At 45.6% G+C, this 19,236-nt stretch overlaps 1 long non-coding RNA gene across 1 annotated transcript; it reads left to right on the forward strand.

The window, feature by feature from the left end:
* Positions 1–5,676: 5,676 nt before the first annotated feature.
* On the forward strand, positions 5,677–14,226 carry LOC106578865 (uncharacterized). The gene is made up of 2 exons (XR_001322530.2): positions 5,677–6,518; positions 13,410–14,226. It is a non-coding gene; the product is annotated as an uncharacterized lncRNA (long non-coding RNA).
* Positions 14,227–19,236: the final 5,010 nt, after the last annotated feature.

The raw sequence follows: 19,236 nt of genomic DNA on the forward strand, positions 1-19,236 counted from the left end.
GGAGATGTTGTTTCCTACTTTCACCACCTGGGGGTGGCCCATCAGGAAGTCCAGGACACAGTTGCACAGGGCGGGGTCGAGTCCCAGGGTCTCAAGCTTAATGATGAGTTTGGAGGGTACTGTGGTGTTGAATGCTGAGCTGTAGTCAATGAACAGCATTCTTACATAGGTATTCCTCTCGTCCAGATGGGTTAGGGCAGTGTGCCGTGTGATGGCGATTTCATCGTCTGTGGACCTATTGGGGCGTTATTAAGCAAATTGGAGTGGGTCTAGGGTATCAGGTAGGGTGGAGGTGATATAATCTTTGACTAGTCTCTCAAAGCACTTCATGATGACAGAAGTGAGTGCTACGGGGCGATAGTAATTTAGTTCAGTTACCTTTGCTTTCTTGGGTACAGGAACAATGGAGGACATCTTGAAGAATGTGGGGACAGCAGACTGTGATAGGGATTGATTGAATATGTCCGTAAACACACCAGCCAGCTGGTCTGCGCATGCTCCGAGGACGCGGCTAGAGATGCCGTCTGGGCCGGCAGCCTTGCGAGGGTTAACATGTTTAAATGTTTCACTCACTTCGGCAATGGAGAAGGAGAGCCCACAGTCTTTGGTAGCGGGCCATGTCGGTGGCACTGTATTGTCCTAAAAGCGCTCAAAGAAGTTGTTTAATTTGTCTGGGAGCAAGAGGTCGATGTCCGCGATGGGGCTGGTTTTCTTTTTGTAATCCGTGATTGTCTGTAGACTCCACATGCGTCTCTTGTTTGAGCTGTTGAATTGCGACTCCACTTTGTCTCTATACTGACACTTTGGTTGTTTGATTGCCTTACGAGGGGAATAACTATAGATGTTTCCAGTCGCCTTGCCATGATTAAATGCTATGGTACATGCTTTCAGTTTTGAGTAACATCTAAGAGTCACTTGAGAAAAATAGCAAATCTCTCTGCACTTCTAACCGGGGACAGGGTAGAAAGGAACTGCGCTGAATAGAAGGGAAAAGTGAGGGGGTAGTGGTGGACTCTATGATTGGTCTACACACACACACACACACACACACACACACACACACACACACACACACACACACACACACACACACACACACACACACACACACACACACACACAAATACACACAGACAGTACACACACACTTTTAAGGGGGGTGTGGTCTGCCTGCTTAAATGCTCGGGGATGTTCATGCATGTGGAGACTGCTGACCCTCTGGGAAATCAGGGGCTGGGAAATGTCAGCTTCCCCGGAAACATCCCCGACTTCTAACGCACCGAGATCTGACATCCTACAAACCAAACTGACATCCACTTTGGTTTGATTTCATACTATATGCAATGAAATAATATACCCAACTATTTATTCTAAAATGGTGCCGGACTGCTGCTGGATCTTCGATACCTAAAATCAAAAATCTATGTATTGGAATGGACAGCACTCCATAGGAGAATCTTAAAGGACCAATCAGCAGTTGAAACAATAACGAAGCGTACTCCCACCACTGTTTCGGCAAAAATCTGAGGGAGGGGCTGGAGAAATGTCACCACTCAAAAATATATAGACAACGCTATCCTAGTTAGCACATTTGGTTCCTTGGAAGTGTGGGGAACATTTTTGGTTTCGCATTGGTTCTGGGAACGAAGCCACACGTTTCCCGACTGGTGAAACCAAACATTTTTATTTTTTTTTTTACTTTCTGAAATAGGAATTTAACATTAAGTCTGTTCTGGAAACTAAAATCTTTAGGTTGCAGGGAGGTTCTGAGAATGTTTTACTATGAGACCCTGAACATTTTCCTGTGACGTTTTATTAACGTTCCGAGAACAACAATTCTAGGTTATTTGGAAGTTTTTTTTAAACTTTCTTAAAACTTTCCCTGAATGTTTCAATAAGACTTCTAACAACACTGCTAGCTTAATTTTGGTTGTTTAGAAGTCCAAGCATAGAACATTCATTTGCTCAGGCATTATCAATCAGGCAAACACGTATTTATTTATTGTGGTATGGCATTAGTGACATGCAAACCTATGATCTTCTGTTATCTATCCATGGAATTAGTCCACAGCGCCACCAGGATGCTGCTAGCGTGCCATGTTTTTTAACTTATACAACACTGTTCATTTAAGTCTATTCAAAACAGACCCCATTTCAAAGGAAACAAGGACTCATTAAGATCAGATGTTGGCAATTAGTGGGCGCGGTCAACACACCTGAACACACTTTGTTGACACTGAGAGTGAACCTTCTTTGAACGTTAATCATGTTTTCGTGTGTTTTTTTTATAGAAAGATTCCTTAATGTTCTGAGAACATGACTTTAAAGAGAATCATGAGGAAACATGTTGTTTCTCAACATTTGTTGTGTTACAAATTGGAATTAAATTGGATTTCATTTTCATTTTTTGTCAACGATCTACACAAAATACTCTAACGTCAAAGTGGAAGAAAAATTCAAACAGTAAAAAAATATATATATGAAAAATAAAACACTAATATATCTTGATTACATAAGTATTCAACCCCCTGAGTCAATACATGTTAGAATCCCATTTGGCAGGGATTACCGCTGTGAGTCTGAGTAAATCTCTAAGAGATTTGCATACCTGGATTGTACAATATTTGCAGATTATTCTTTTTAAAGTTTTTAAGGCTGTCAAATTGGTTGTTGATCATTGCTAGACAGCCATTATAAAGTCTTGACGTAGTTTTTTAAGATGATTTTAGTCAAAACTGTGACTAGGCCACTCAGGTACATTCAATGTTGTATTGTTAAGCAACTCCAGTTTTTATTTGGCCGTGTGTTTTAGGTTATTGTCCTGCTGAAAAGTGCATTTTTCTCTCGGTGTCTGTTGGAAAGCAGACGAAAGCAGGTTTTCCTCTAGGATTTTGCCTGTGCTTAGCTCTATTCCGTTTCTTGACAAAACAACAGCTCTGCATTTAAAATAAGGGTTGTGTTCCGTGTAGGCCACCCTGGCGTGACGTTTTGATAACCGTGTAAATCTCTCTAGGACAAGGTGACTTTTATCAATATATTAGCCTGTATTTTTATCTCAGCTGTAAAGTTTCCCGCATGGTGGGGGGCCCCCAACCAAATCTAGCTTAGGTCCCCCATACAGCTTGGGCCTGCCCTGGTAGCAGCAGTAATAGTCACAGTAATGATAGGACAGAGTAATGATAGGACAGAGTAATGATAGGACAGAGTTTGAGTCTTGACTTGGCTTGAGCTTCTTGACTCCCTTCATCTCAGCTTCACCTCCCCTCGCCTCCCCTCTCCTTACCGCGCCTCCCCTCGCCTCAGCCTTACCTCGTCTAAGCCGCCCCTCTCCTCCCCTCACCTCCCCTCCCCTCATCTGTCTTGCCTCCCCTCCCCTTGCCTCACCTCCCCTCATCTCAGTCTCCCCTCATCTCAGTCTTACCTCTCCTCCCCTCACCTCGTCTAAGCCTCCCCTCATCTCAGTCTTGCCTCCCCTCGTCTCAGCCTCTCCTCCCCTCATCTCAGCCTCTCCTCCCCTCTCCTCCCCTCGTCTCAGCGTCTCCTCCCCTCTCCTCATCTCAGTCTTGCCTCCCCTGCCCTCACCTTCCCTCGCCTCCCCTCGTCTCAGCCTCTCCTCCCCTCACCTCTCCTCCCCTCTCCTCTCCTCCCTCTCCGATCCTCCCTCGTCTCAGCCTCACCTCCCCTCTCCTCCACTCCCCTCGCCTCCCCACGTCTCAGCCTACCATCTCCTCTCCTCCCTTCGTCTCAGCCTATCGTCTCCTCTCCTCCCCTCTCCTCACCTCAGCCTGGCCTCACCTCCCCTCGCCTCCCCTCACCTCCACTCGTCTCAGCCCCATCTCCCCTCTTCTCCACTCCCCTCATCTCAGCCTAACGTCTCCCCTCCCCTCCTCCCCTCACCTCCCCTCCCCTCCCCTCGTCTCAGCATCTCCTCCCCTCCCCTCTCCTCCCCTCCCCTCATCTCAGCCTCTCCTCCCCTCGTCTCAGCCTCTCCTCCCTTCATCTCAGCCTCTCCTCCCCTCACCTCCCCTTGTCTCTCCTCCCCTCGTCTTTACTCCTCTCAACTCCCCTCGTCTCTCCTCCCCTCGCCTCTCCTCCCCTCACCTCGTCTCTCCTCCCCTCCCCTCGTCTCAGCCTCTCCTCCCCTTGTCTCAGCCTCTTCTCCCCTCGCCTCACCTTCCCTCGTCTCAGCCTCTCCTCCCCTCCCCTCGCCACCCCTCCCCTCTCCTCCCCTTGCCTCCCTCCCTCACCTCGTCTCAGCCTCGCCTCCCCTCTCCTGTTCAACCTGACTTGAGGTATCTACCAGGTTGTCTATAGAAAATCCTCTTCATAAGGGAATATACTGGACAGGCAAGAACCCTGCAATGCAGTGTACCGTATATGAATGCAGGGGCTTAACTTGGTGGACAGTTTAGATACAGTATGTGTCCAGAGGCTATATGTGTGTGTGTGTGTGTGTGTGTGTGTGTGTGTGTGTGTGTGTGTGTGTGTGTGTGTGTGTGTTTGTGTCCCAGTGAAACAAAGGTATACTAGAATGTCATTTAAGCTGCCAACACTAGAGATGGTATCAGATATCACCCTCACTTTGAGGTGATGATTGGGTTGAACTTGTTGTCATTCAGACTCCTACCATTAATACAATGCACTGTGTTGAAAGAGAGAAATCTCAACTCAGGCCTCACCTCAAAGTCCGTGATGGGCTGGCTCATGAACGCAGTCCCTAACACACGGTTGGAAAGGATGTTCTTTCAAGCTTTGCTCTGAATAACACACATGCTCGTTACTTACTTGGCCACTCAGGCGTTATACAGGCAGCGTGAGTGAGTCGCTGTAGCAGGGTTTGGGCCTGTTGCAAAGGGGTTTGGCGCCCTCAGCAGCCGAATTGGAAAAACAACAACCTTACATTTTTAAAATCTGTAAATAAATAAAGAAAAATATGCATGATTATTGATCCAGACAAATTAGTCTTTCCCATTAGCTCAGGAACACTAAGCAGAAGCACAAACAGTATTTATATCAGTTGGACTAATTATGGTCCCACTATAAACAAACCCTTTCATAAGAACTTTATAGTGGCCTTAAGCAGGTGTTTATTGTTGGGCGGGACTGGCTCTGACTGATTAGTTTTGAGTTGATGGGGCCAGAAACTGGTGTGGCTGATGGGTATCACAGAACAAGTTCCGGGAGAGATTGCAACAATAGTTTCTGCTCAACTTGTTGCTCCATGGTTCTCTCCAGAGAATTTTTATTTTATTTTTTATTTTTACCTTTATTTAACTAGGCAAGTCAGTCAAGAACAAATTCTAGAAATCTAGACTATGCAGAGGCCAATTCTCCAGGAGGAGGGCTGGCCAACCTTGCTCTTACCAATTAAAACAAGCAATCATAGCGTCTAAAATACGAGGATCATATTCAACCTTTGATTATCCCACCCTAGCCTGTGTGATGGATAGCCTATGTCTGATCATCTCAAAACCCCAAAAATAAACTGGCAGATGAATACCTCACCCAGAACTAGCATGAGTTTCTGAGCCAATTCTCAGGTTCAACAAACAAAGCAAGTGTGACATAACCTGGTTGGGTGTGGGGGAATGCTAAAATGCAGCACTTTATGTAACACATTTTGAATCGTATTTGTGTATATATTTGTTTGTTTCGATACAAGCCTACCTGTCATTTGGGTTACACTTAGACACTGATCTAACATCAGTTTTGCGTTTCTCCCCCAAATGATAAAGGCTCTAAATTTGGTTTCGTAAACTGGATCCAGATCTGTGCACATTACCATGAGTGGAATACCGAGGATGGCCTAAAACCCTCCAGTTTACATTGACGTCACAGGAAGGCGGCTCTCTGCGCGCACAGGTGTTCGCCACAGGTGGATGGTGAGGAAATGTGCGTCCTGTTAAACGAGTTCAGCTCTTTCCTGCCGTTAGTTGAGCTCAATCACTCATACAGCTTAGGTATGGCTCACAACTGCGTGGGGAACTGTGCGCCGTTATTTTTCCTAGCAATCGCTTTTGACGTCGGCGGTTTGACAGTTATTTTAGTTGGTATTTTCGCCGATCTAAAGTTGGACGGTCACTTCTACGGTGATTTCCTAATCTACACGGGTGCACTCATCATTTTCCTCAGTCTAGCTTGGTGGATTTTGTGGTACACGGGCAACATAAAGGTTTACTCTGAGGACTTTGATAAAAGCACCCTGGACAATTTTGCGCACTGGGCAGGAAAGTTTTCGGAACAGCTCTCGAAGAGCAAGATTAAAACTCTGGAAGCTGGGGAGAAGTGCAACTGGAATGGAAAGGAATCAGTGAACGGAACGGTTCCTGCTCAAACTCTATCACGAATTACGTGTGAACACAACAGCAGCCTGGCGGGACACGACAATCTAGGATATGACCGAAGTTTTGACAACCAACCTATAGAGAAAACGGTGGAGTTGGGGATTCTGAATAATTCTGAGGTGTTGCAGAGCATTATGGATGGAAAAGTGGTTAGGCTTCTCTGACACACAGTTGGTAGGTGATTATCCAAAACAATGACAACTCATTACCTGTGGCTCTATCTAAGTCAGTGGGGGCAACTGTGATGGGAGTGGGGGCCACACAAAAAAACCTGAACTCATTAGGGGGAGCAGTTGCTCGTGGGTCTATGTAACCACATCCATATTTTGCCATGGGATGTTGAGAAAATGTTGCAATTTTATAACGAATTTCCTGTAATAATACACATTTTGCCATAGGCTGTAGATAAATGTTTGCAGTTTTTAATATTATATCTGAGTGAGAATAACAAAATCAATGCAGGCCCCACAGCAGGTAATTCGACCATGATAACAAGTTTAGATTGCTGGCCGCAAAACTCATTTAGCAATCTAAAACATCTTCACATACATGGGCTAACTGAACGACTATTGGTGACTTACATAACAAGAGAAACTGCTGATGCACAACCACGTTTAGAAATTGGACTTTGTGTGTTCTACTGTTTTAACTCGCAACAGTCAATTGAGACCCCGACTGAGTTTCAAAAAAAGTATTAATTACTTTATTTTTGGGCAGGGTTAATCCGAGGGCCTTTCAAAATGGTGGCCAGTTACCTAACCCTGATCTAGGTGAGTTTTGGGCTGATTCTATTGTTAGATTCAGCCTGCTGTTCTGTGATCAAATTCTGATAAAATACATATTACATGAAAATATGAGATTCACCCACTCAAGGTAAACATATTTTCATTATTTTTTGCTCAATTTCTAACTAGCCTGCATTTGACACAAACAGTGGCCAAGCCTCATTTGTAGTTGTTTGGACTGTAAATAAATCCATTTCATTTGCCTCTGGTTAGGAACTCTATCCTCCCAAAGAGTTTAATGTTGCAACTCTGACACAATCCCATTTCTTAGGCTAGTCCTGCAGCTATCTTCCCACTCAATACAACAGCAAGGCTAATATCTGTTTTGGCAACATGTACTGTAGACTGTCAACATTCCTTCGGCTCTCTTGCCTTCAAGAAATGATGAAACATCAGTAGGTTATATGCCACATCTAATAATCAATTGGGATAGAATACAGTGACGTTAAGAGGGTAAAACCCTACAGAGTCCTAAAACAACATTGCAACGCTGACGCATTTCTGTTGTGCCACTCCTTAGAATAGAATAAATCAAAAGGGTATACAAAGATGTGTATCCATGAGCCAGTTCATATGACAACACTCCTCTCTTGTCTTGGGGACTATGAAACATCACATCTAATTGATGCAATATACAGTGCATTTGGAAAGTATTCACACCCCTTTTTCCACATTTTGTTACATTACAGCCTTATTCTAAAATGTATTAAATATATATTTTTGCCTTATCAATCTGAACACACACCCCATAATGACAAAGCAAAAACAGCTTTTTAGAAATTTGTGCAAATGTATTAATTTTAAACTGATATCACATTTTCATAAGTATTCAGACCCTTTACTCAGTAATTTGTTGAAGCGCCTTTGGCAGCGATTAGTCTTAAGTCTTCTTGGGTATGACGCTACAAGCTTGGCACGCCTGTATTTGGGGAGTTCCTCCCATTTGTCTTTGCAGATCCTCTCTAGCTCTGTCAGGTTGGATGGGGAGCATTACTGCACAGCTATTTTCAGGTCTCTACAGAGATGTTAGATCGGGTTCAAATCCGGGCTCTGGCTGGGCCACTCAAGGACATTCAGAGACTTGTCCCGACACCACTCCTGCGTTTGTCTTGGCTGTGTGCTTAGGTTCGTTGTCCTGTTGGAAGGTGAACCTTCACCCCAGTCTGAGGTCCTGAGTGCTCTGGAACAGGTTTTCATCAAGGATCTCTCTGTACTTTGCTCCGTTCATCTTTGTCTCGATCCTGACAAGTCTCCCAGTCCCTTCCGCTGAAAAACATCCCCACAGCATGTTGCTGCCACCACCATGCTTCACCGTAGGGATGGTGCTAGGTTTCCTCCAGACGTGACACTTGGCATTCAGGCCACAATGTTCAATCTTGGTTTCATCAGAACAGAGAATCTTGTTTCTCATGGTCTGAGAGTCTTTAGATGCCTTTTGGCAAACTCCAAGCGGGCTGTCAGGTGCCTTCTGTCTGGCCACTCTACCATAAAGGCCTGATTTGGTGGACTGCTGCAGAGATGGTTGTTCTTCTGGAAGGTTCTCCCATCTCCACAGAGGAACGCTGGAGCTCTGTCAGAGAGACCATCGGGTTCTTTGTCACCTCCCTGACCAAGGCCCTTCTCCCCCGATTGCTCAGTTTGGCCGGGCGGCCAGCTCTCGGAAAGGTCTTGGTGGTTCTAAACTTCTTCCAATTAAGAATGATGAAGGCCACTGTGTTCTTGGGGATCTTCAATGCTGCAGAAATATTTTGGTACACTTCCCCAGATCTGTGTCTCGAAACAATCCTGTCTCGGGGCTCTACGGACAATTCCTTCGACCTCATGGCTTGGTTTTTACTCTGACCATGCAGTGTCACCTGTGGGACCTTCTATAGACAGGTGTGTTCCTTTCCAAATCATGTCCAATCAATTGAATTTACCACAGGTGCACTCCAAGTTGTAGAAACAGCTCAAGGATGATCAATGGAAACAGAATGCACCTGAGCTCAATTTCGAGTCCCATAGCAGGATCTGAATATTTATGTAAGGAATGTATTTTTTTATTTTTTATAAATTTGCTAACATTTCTTAACCTGTTTTCGCTTTGTCATTATGGGGTATTGTGTTTAGATTAATAAGTGAAAAAAATATATTTTAGAATAAGGCTGTAATGTAACAAAATGTGGAAAAAGTCAAGGGGTCTGAATACTTTCCAAATCTACTGTACACAACCAGTGTTATAAAGCCTAGTCCTTTAGAATAGATATCCTTCACAGCAGCCAAGTGAACTCGAACCTCAGCGGCATAGCTTTCGAAAGCTTGTGTTTAACCCTTAGCCTACAATGGTCATGCCCCCATGGAAATATAATTAGCATAATAATAAAACATCTCCAAAATCCATCTGTTCAAGGTAGAGATTTTTACACGGGCTGCGTCTCAATCCACTTCATCCGCCGATCTCGCCCTTCAGCATCTGCGGTGAAAGGTGGCAGAGTTAGAGTGGTATTTGTCAGACCTTGAGACATCCCGAAAAATCGGTCTTCTCACAAAAATGCCTGTAGTCTACAAACTAAACTCTATCTTAAAAGCTGAGACTCTCACGATGGTGTTATTTGTTTTTTCCTAGGGCGCCCACAAGACTCATCTGAAGATCCCTGGTACTAATTTTAATAATGAATCTAAGTGTATATGGAGATAGTTTAGTGCCTAAAAATAAGGGGATAAATACATGTAAACAAAACAATTGTCATAGTTTCCTGATCTTTCTTATCTCATATAAGACAGACACTTCAGAACAAACTTCCTTTAGATTTTTGGGGGGACTATTTGTTCCATGTCGTGAATCTTGAAAAAAATAAATAATTGTGTTTCTATTGGCCAATAGCAGTTATTGCGAATTCAATGTTTCATCCAATATTTTTGTTGATACCTTTAAGTGGTCTTAAAATTCCAAATCAAATAGCTGAATGATCCTTGGTATGACCATCTTAAAACAATTCCATATGTTAGCTTAGATCCTGTTTATCCGTATTCAGGATATTTCCATTTTACCTTAATTTAACTAGGCAAGTCAGTTAAGAACAAATTCTTATTTACAATGACAGCCTAGGAACAGTGGGATAACTGCCTTGTTCAGGTGCAGAACGCCAGATTTTTACTTTGTCAGCTCGGCAATTTGATCTAGCAACCTTTCGGTTACTGGCCCAACGCTCTAACCACTAGGCTACCTGCCGCCCCAACTTGTTTTATAGGGTCAGCCATATTAGTACAGTGCCCCTGGAGCAAATTAGGGTTACGTGCCTTGCTCAAGGCAACATTGACCGATGTTTCACCTTGTCGGCTCGGGTATTCAAGCCAGCGACCTTTCAGTTACTGGCCCAACGCTCTAGCCACCTGCCGCCCTGCAAATATGTTGTCAAATGCGAGCTGTCCGGTCCAAAAAGTGGATATAATATTTTTCGGAATATTCTGTTTTTTGGAGTACCACCAGCAACTGAACAGAGAAGTTTATAAGACAACGGTGCCTTCCGAATCGAGAACGAATTAAGTACCACCAAGTAAACGTTGGTAGAAAATTTGCTAAACAGGAACATCATATCAATGGCTAAGTAAATTAAATTAATTAGCTAATGATGATAGTCGTTTTATTGGCTAACCTCACAGAATCCGTCATGCCCCAGGCCCTGATTGCACACTTCACTTTGCTCATGAATATCTGTCATAATTAATATTCTCTCTCTACTGGCTGCTACAGTCAAAAGAGCCTGTGGCCTTTGGCAGATTTGAATGAATAAGTCTGGCCATTCCTATTCAGCTTCACAACTCTCCATGTACAGGCTTGTTTACCCACTAGTTTAAAGCAGTGCTTCTAACAAGGGTGGCAGGCGTGTGGTACAGGCTTAGGTCCAGACCCCCTTGGGATGCTGTCTGCAATGCATCTTAATGGACTTCAGTGCTGCTATTGATTCTATTGGATGGAGTTGGGTAGTCATTAAGTCACCTGTAGCAGTTTTATTTCAGTGGGTATAATAGGGGATTGATTTTAGAGTAAAAGCGACGATAAGCCAAGGGACTTTTTGAGATGGATTCAAGTCTTTATTGTCGTCTTTCTGGGCAATTCAACTGAATTGCAGGAAACAGCCAGAACAGGAAAAACATTAATTTAAAAGTACCACTCCCATACAGGCCATGAACTGGTGGTGGTCATGTGATTCCGTACAAGTGGCAATTGTTGACCCAAGCTTTTAACTTATGAACGTGAACTGTTTTTCTCATTCCGCCAGTACACACACAGGCCAACACCAAGGCACAACGTGGCTATTGTACGAGCCACCTGTTGCACCCCAGTTATGACTAATAGCTTGACTTTATTGATAATGTTTGGCAGCAAATGACAAGTGCAAATATTGGCTGTGGAGAACATAAGAGCACTGATATTTTAAGCAAACATTTTTCTCAGTGTACGTTCAGTGATGCCAGACAATATTGAACAAAATCAACCAATATGTAATGTTTCCCAATTGTCCTATCAGTTGGTCCCATGTTTCATGAGCTGAAATAAGATCCCAGAAATGTTGCATACGCGCAAAAAACGTATTTCTCTCAGATTTTGTGCACAAATTTGTTTACATCCCTGTTATTGAGCATTTCTCCTTTGCCAAGATATGCCACACCTGTCAGGTGGATGGACTATCAAGTAGCTGATTAAACAGCATGATCATTACACAGGTGCACCTTGTACTTGGGACTTAAAGGCCACTTTAAAATGTGCAGTTTTGTCACACAACACAATGCCATAGATGTCTCAAGTTTTAAGGGAGCATGCAATTGGCACATTGACTGCAGGAATGTCCACCAGAGCTGTTGTCAGAGAATTGAATGTTAATTTCTCCACCATAAGCCACTTGCAACATCATTTTAGAGAATTTGGCAGGCCAGCCCAGGAACTCCACATCCAGCTTCTTCACCTGCGGGATCATCTGAGGTCAGCCAATTGGACAGCTGATGAAACTGTTGGTTTGCACAACCAAAGAATTTCAGCACAAACTGTCAGAAACGGTCTCAGGGAAGCTCATCTGCGTGCTCGTTGTCCTCACCAGGTTCTTGATCTGACTGCCGTTTGGCGTTGTAACCAACTTCAGGGGGCAAATGCTCACTTTCAATGGCCAATGGCACGCTGGAGAAGTGTGCTCTTCACAGATGAATCCCGGTTTCAACTGTACCGGGCTGATGGCAGACAGCGCGGGGACAGTGGAGTTATGGTATGGGCAGACATAAGCTACGGACAACGAAAACAATGCATTTTATCGATGGCAATTTGAATGCACAGAGATATCGTGACAAGATCCTGAGGCCCATTGTCGTGCCATTCATCCGCCGCCATCACCTCATGTTTCAGCATAATGCACGGTCCCATGTCGCAAGGATATGTACACAATTCCTGGAAGCTGAAAATGCCCCAGTTGTTCCATGGCCTGCATACTCACTAGACATGTCACCCATTTGAGCATGTTTGGGATGCTCTGGATCGACGTGTACGACAGCGTGTTCCAGTTCCCGCCAATATCCAGAAACTTTTCACAACCAATGAAGAGGAGTTGGGACAACATTCCACAGGCCACAATCAACAGTCTGATCTGCTCTTTGCGAAGGAGATGTGTCACACTGCATGAGGCAAACGCTGGTCACACCAGATACTGACTGGTTTTCTGATCCACGCCCTTAACTTAAAAAAAGGTATCTTTGACCAACATGCATAGCTGTATTCCCAGTCATGTGAAATACATAGATTAAGGCCTAATGATTTTATTTCAATTATCTGATTTCCTTATATGAACTGTAACTCAGTGAAATCTTTGAAATTGTGTTTTTATATTTTTTTCACTGTACTTGACAGTATGTATCATTCATTGTCCTGTGCATGTGTCCAGTGAGATTGTATTGAAATGTTCTCATGCGATCCTCTGAGTCATTTAGACAGAAAAGAACAGTGTTACCTCATCACTTTTTGAGGCATTCTATAGCGTTACATACAGTAGCTTTAGGATACGGGTCATGTAGGCACATACTATTGCTTCATCTCATTTAGGAACATGTAGACCCTCCTACCATCTCTCATCTGTCCATGTGATATAACATGGTGACTGAAACATTTGAATCAATAAATCTTTATTGTCCCAGAAGGGACGTTGCGAAATAACACAGTGCTAGGAAATAAAGGTGACTAAAACCATTATTTTCTTTCAGATGTTTTTGTCTTCTTGGTGTTCTCATTCTCACTTGCTCTTTTCCTCTGTTGCAGGTGATCTCTGGTTCTCCGGTTTTGAAGAAAGTATGCCCCGCTCCTCCCCAAGTGCTGCTTTTTAAATCCATACAGACTGTAAACCTTTTTGCCTATATGAACTAAAGACACTTTAAATATAGAAGACGACTTTCATTCAGGGAGAGGCCCCGCGCTGAAGCAATCTCCGGGCCCTGCACAAAGGATAGAAATGTCTGTGAATTTTACTTGTAAATTGATAAATAACTAGATTATTTTATGTCCTGAATTTTACATGGTCCGTTTTGAAGATGTTTTTTTAGAAAATAATAACGCCATTTCCCTGGGTTCTTAATCAGACATCTGTGGCTGGATAGCTCACACAACAACAAAGATATTGGATTCCACTTCTGCTAGAAGTAGGTGTTATTCAGACAAATTGTTGTTCCAGAAAGAGAGAATGAATTAGATCATTATAATATTCAAAATCCATTTGAGGGACATCAACAAATCAAAACATCTTCCAAAGCTCAGATCCTTTATTCATGTTTATGTTTGTGTCTGGTTAGCAGATCAATGCTACATACCTATCTGACTGGTCTGTTTGGGGTGTGTTGATTGCACTAAGCTGTCTGTCTGCCACTGGTTATACTGATAACATATTCCCCACACACACACACACACTGAGACGATATAGAATGTATCATGTAGAACAGATAGGATTGTCTGTTCTATTCATTATATTTCTATATGCAACATTCTGAACCTAGCTGAATACACACCGGCACAAGGACTACATCTCCATTCCAGAAACTGGCTTGTTACCTGTAAAATAAATAAATACATCTTTACAAACATTCTCATGCCTCTAGCAAACATGAACATTCCCCAACATTTAAATCCACCTGTAATGGTCTAGGATAAACACCTAACCAACCTAGTGTTGGAATGTGGTTATGTTAAGGACAGATGTCCAAAACCCCACGATAAGGGGGTAGAAGAACATTTCACCTCGTCTTGTCATCATTAGTGAGACATAAACACATCTCCCCTTGGCAGCAGTCCTGCTATAGGAACTATGTGATGTTTGATAGCTCCAGCTCATTGGAATGTACCAGGGTCTTTAAAACGCATCCTCTTCCTTGCTTCCTCGTAATTCAGTCCGATGCACTGTAGTGTAGGGTAGATTACCTGAACAATGCAGATAATGTACACGGGGGATATATACACTTAGTATAACAAACATTAGGAAAACTTTCCTCATATTGAGTTTCACCCCCCCCCATGTTGACTCCAATATTTCCCACAGTTGTCAAGTTGGCTAGATATCCTTTGGGTGGTGGACCATTCTTGATACACATATGAAACTGGTGAGCATGAAAAAAAACAGCAGTGTTGCAGTTCTTGACACAAACCGGTACGCCTGGCACCTACTACCATAAAGGGGTTGGGTTAAATACAGAGGACACATTTCAGTTGAATGCATTTAGTTGTACAACTGACTAGGTACCCCCCTTTCCTTTCCATACCCTGTTTAAAGGCATTTAAAAACTTTGTCTTGCCCATTCACCCTCTGAATGGCACACATACACAATCCATGTCTCAAGGCTTAAAAATCCTTCTTTAACGTGTCCCCTCCCCTTCATCTACATTGATTGAAGTGGATTTAATGAGTGATTCAATAAGGGGTCATAGCTTTCACCTGGATTCACCTGGAAAGAGCAGTGTTCTTAATGTTTTGTGTACTCAGTGTATCTATGATTATTATCCTATTGTAAACATCTAAATTGTTTTATTGTAGCAGTGAATGCAAGGGAAAATAGATAGCAGCCATAGAAATAAGCATTAGAAGAGGTATTTAAAGTACACACAATGGTAGAAGGACAAATACCTTCACGGCAGACTCTCTCCACCCTGTACCGGAACTCAGCGCCTGTACCGACACTCAGTACCGGAACTCAGCACCTGTACCAACACTCAGCACCAGTACCGGAACTCAGCACCTGTACCGACACTCAGCACCAGTACCGGAAACCAGCACCTGTACCGACACTCAGCACCAGTACCGGAAACCAGCACCTGTACCGACACTCAGCACCAGTACCGGAACTCAGCACCTGTACCGACGCTCAGCACCGTACCGGAACTCAGCACCAGTACCGGAACTCAGCACCTGTACTGACACTCAGCACCAGTACCGGAACTCAGCACCTGTACCGACGCTCAGCACCTGTACCGACACTCAGCACCAGAACTCAGCGCCTGTACCGACACTCAGCACCAGTACCGGAACTCAGCACCTGCACCGACACTCAGCACCAGAACTCAGCACCTGTACCGACACTCAGCACCTGTACCGACACTCAGCACCAGTACCGGAACTCAGCGCCTGTACCGACACTCAGCACCAGTACCGGAACTCAGCACCTGTACCGACACTCAGCACTTGTACCGGAACTCAGCACCTGTACCGGAACTCAGCACCTGTACCGGAACTCAGCACCTGTACCGACACTCAGCACCTGTACCGACACTCAGCACCTGTACCTATTCAGCACCTGTACCTACTCAGCACCTGTACCGACACTCAGCACCAGTACCGACACTCAGCACCAGTACTGACACTCAGCACCAGTACCGACACTCAGCACCAGTACCGACACTCAGCACCTGTACCGACACTCAGCACCTGTACCGACACTCAGCACCAGTACCTACTCTGTACCTGTACCGACACTCAGCACCAGAACCAACACTCAGCACCAGTACCGACACTCAGCAACTGTACCGACACTCAGCACCAGTACCGGAACTCAGCACCTGTACCGACACTCAGCACCAGTACCGGAACTCAGCACCTGTACCGGAACTCAGCACCTGTACCGGAACTCGGCACCTGTACCTACACTCAGCACCGGTACCGACACTCGGCACCTGTACCGACACTCGGCACCTGTACCTACACTCGGCACCTGTACCTACACTCAGTACCTGTACCGACACTCAGCACCTGTACCTACACTCAGTACCTGTACCGACACTCAGCACCTGTACCGACACTCAGCACCTGTACCGACACTCAGCACCTGTACCTACACTCAGCACCTGTACCTACTCGGCACCTTTACCTGTACCTACTCAGCACCTGTACCTGTACCTGTACCGACACTAAGCACCTATACCTGTACCTATACTCAGCACCTGTACCTGTACCTACACTCAGCACCTGTACCTACACTCAGTACCTGTACCGACACTCAGCACCTGTACCGACACTCAGCACCTGTACCGACACTCAGCAACTGTACCTGTACCTATACTCAGCACCTGTACCTACTCAGCGCCTGTACAGGTACCGACACTCAGCACCTGTACCTACTCGGTACCTGTACCTACACTCAGCACCTGTACCTGTACCGACACTCAGCACCTATACCTGTACCTACACTCAGCACCTGTACCTACTCAGCACCTGTACCTGTACTGACACTCAGCACCTGTACCTGTACCTACACTCAGCACCTGTACCTGTACCGACACTCAGCACCTATACCTGTACCTACACTCAGCACCTGTACCTACTCAGCACCTGTACCTGTACCCACACTCAGCACCTGTGCCTGTACGTAAACTCAGCACCTGTACCTACTCAGCACCTGTACCTGTACCGACACTCAGCACCTATACCTGTACCTATACTCAGCACCTGTACCTACACTCAGCACCTGTACCTACACTCAGCACCTGTACTGACACTCAGCACCTGTACCTACACTGAACACCTGTACCTACACTCAGCACCTGTACCGACACTCAGCACCTGTACTGACACTAAGCACCTGTACCAACACTCAGCACCTGTACCTACTCGGTACCTGTACCTACACTCAGCACCTGTACCTGTACCGACACTCAGCACCTATACCTGTACCTACACTCAGCACCTGTACCTACTCAGCACCTGTACCTGTACTGACACTCAGCACCTGTACCTGTACCTACACTCAGCACCTGTACCTGTACCGACACTCAGCACCTATACCTGTACCTACACTCAGCACCTGTACCTACTCAGCACCTGTACCTGTACCCACACTCAGCACCTGTGCCTGTACGTAAACTCAGCACCTGTACCTACTCAGCACCTGTACCTGTACCGACACTCAGCACCTATACCTGTACCTATACTCAGCACCTGTACCTACACTCAGCACCTGTACCTACACTCAGCACCTGTACTGACACTCAGCACCTGTACCTACACTAAGCACCTGTACCTACACTCAGCACCTGTACCTACACTCAGCACCTGTACCTACACTCAGCACCGGTACCGACACTCAGCACCTGTACCGACACTCAGCATCTGTACCGACACTCGGCACCTGTACCTACACTCGGCACCTGTACCTACACTCAGTACCTGTACCGACACTCAGCACCTGTACCTACACTCAGTACCTGTACCGACACTCAGCACCTGTACCGACACTCAGCACCTGTACCGACACTCAGCAACTGTACCTGTACCTATACTCAGCACCTGTACCTACTCAGCGCCTGTACAGGTACCGACACTCAGCACCTGTACCTACACTCAGCACCTGTACCTACACTGAACACCTGTACCTACACTCAGCACCTGTACCGACACTCAGCACCTGTACTGACACTAAGCACCTGTACCAACACTCAGCACCTGTACCTACTCGGTACCTGTACCTACACTCAGCACATGTACCTGTACCGACACTCAGCACCTATACCTGTACCTACACTCAGCACCTGTACCTACTCAGCACCTGCACCTGTACCGACACTCAGCACCTGTACCTGTACCTACACTCAGCACCTGTACCTGTACCGACACTCAGCACCTATACCTGTACCTACACTCAGCACCTGTACCTACTCAGCACCTGTACCTGTACCGACACTCAGCACCTGTGCCTGTACGTAAACTCAGCACCTGTACCTACTCAGCACCTGTACCTGTACCGACACTCAGCACCTATACCTGTACCTATACTCAGCACCTGTACCTACACTCAGCACCTGTACCTACACTCAGCACCTGTACTGACACTCAGCACCTGTACCTACACTAAGCACCTGTACCTAAACAAAGCACCTGTACCTACACTCAGCACCTGTACCGACACTCAGCACCTGTACCGACACTCAGCACCTGTACCTACACTCAGTACCTGTACCTACACTCAGCACCTGTACCGACACTCAGCACCTGTACCTACTCAGCACCTGTACATGTACCGACACTCAGCACCTGAACTGACACTCAGAACCTGTACCGACACTCAGAACCTATACCGACACTCAGCACCTGTACCGACACTCAGCACCTGTACCGACACTCAGCACCTGTACCGATACTCAGCACCTGTACCTGTACCGACACTCAGCACATGTACCTACACTCAGCACATGTACTTACACTCAGCACCTGTACCTGTACCTACACTCAGTACCTGTACCTACTCAGCACCTGTACCTGTACCTGCACTCAGCACCTGTACCTACACTCAGCACCTGTACCGACACTCAGCACCTGTACCAACACTCAGCACCTGTACCAACACTCAGCGCCTGTACCAACACTCAGCGCCTGTACCTACACTCAGCGCCTGTACCTACACTCAGCGCCTATACCTACACTCAGCGCCTGTACCGACACTCAGCGCCTGTACCGACACTCAGCGCCTGTACCGACACTCAGCGCCTGTACCGACACTCAGCACCTGTACCGACACTCAGCACCTGTACCTGTACCGACACACAGCACATGTACCTGTACCTACACTCAGCACCTGTACCTACACTCAGCACCTGTACCTGTACCGACACTCAG

The sequence above is a fragment of the Salmo salar genome, chromosome ssa19 (assembly GCF_905237065.1).
Source record: "Salmo salar chromosome ssa19, Ssal_v3.1, whole genome shotgun sequence".
Classification (NCBI taxonomy): domain Eukaryota; kingdom Metazoa; phylum Chordata; class Actinopteri; order Salmoniformes; family Salmonidae; genus Salmo; species Salmo salar.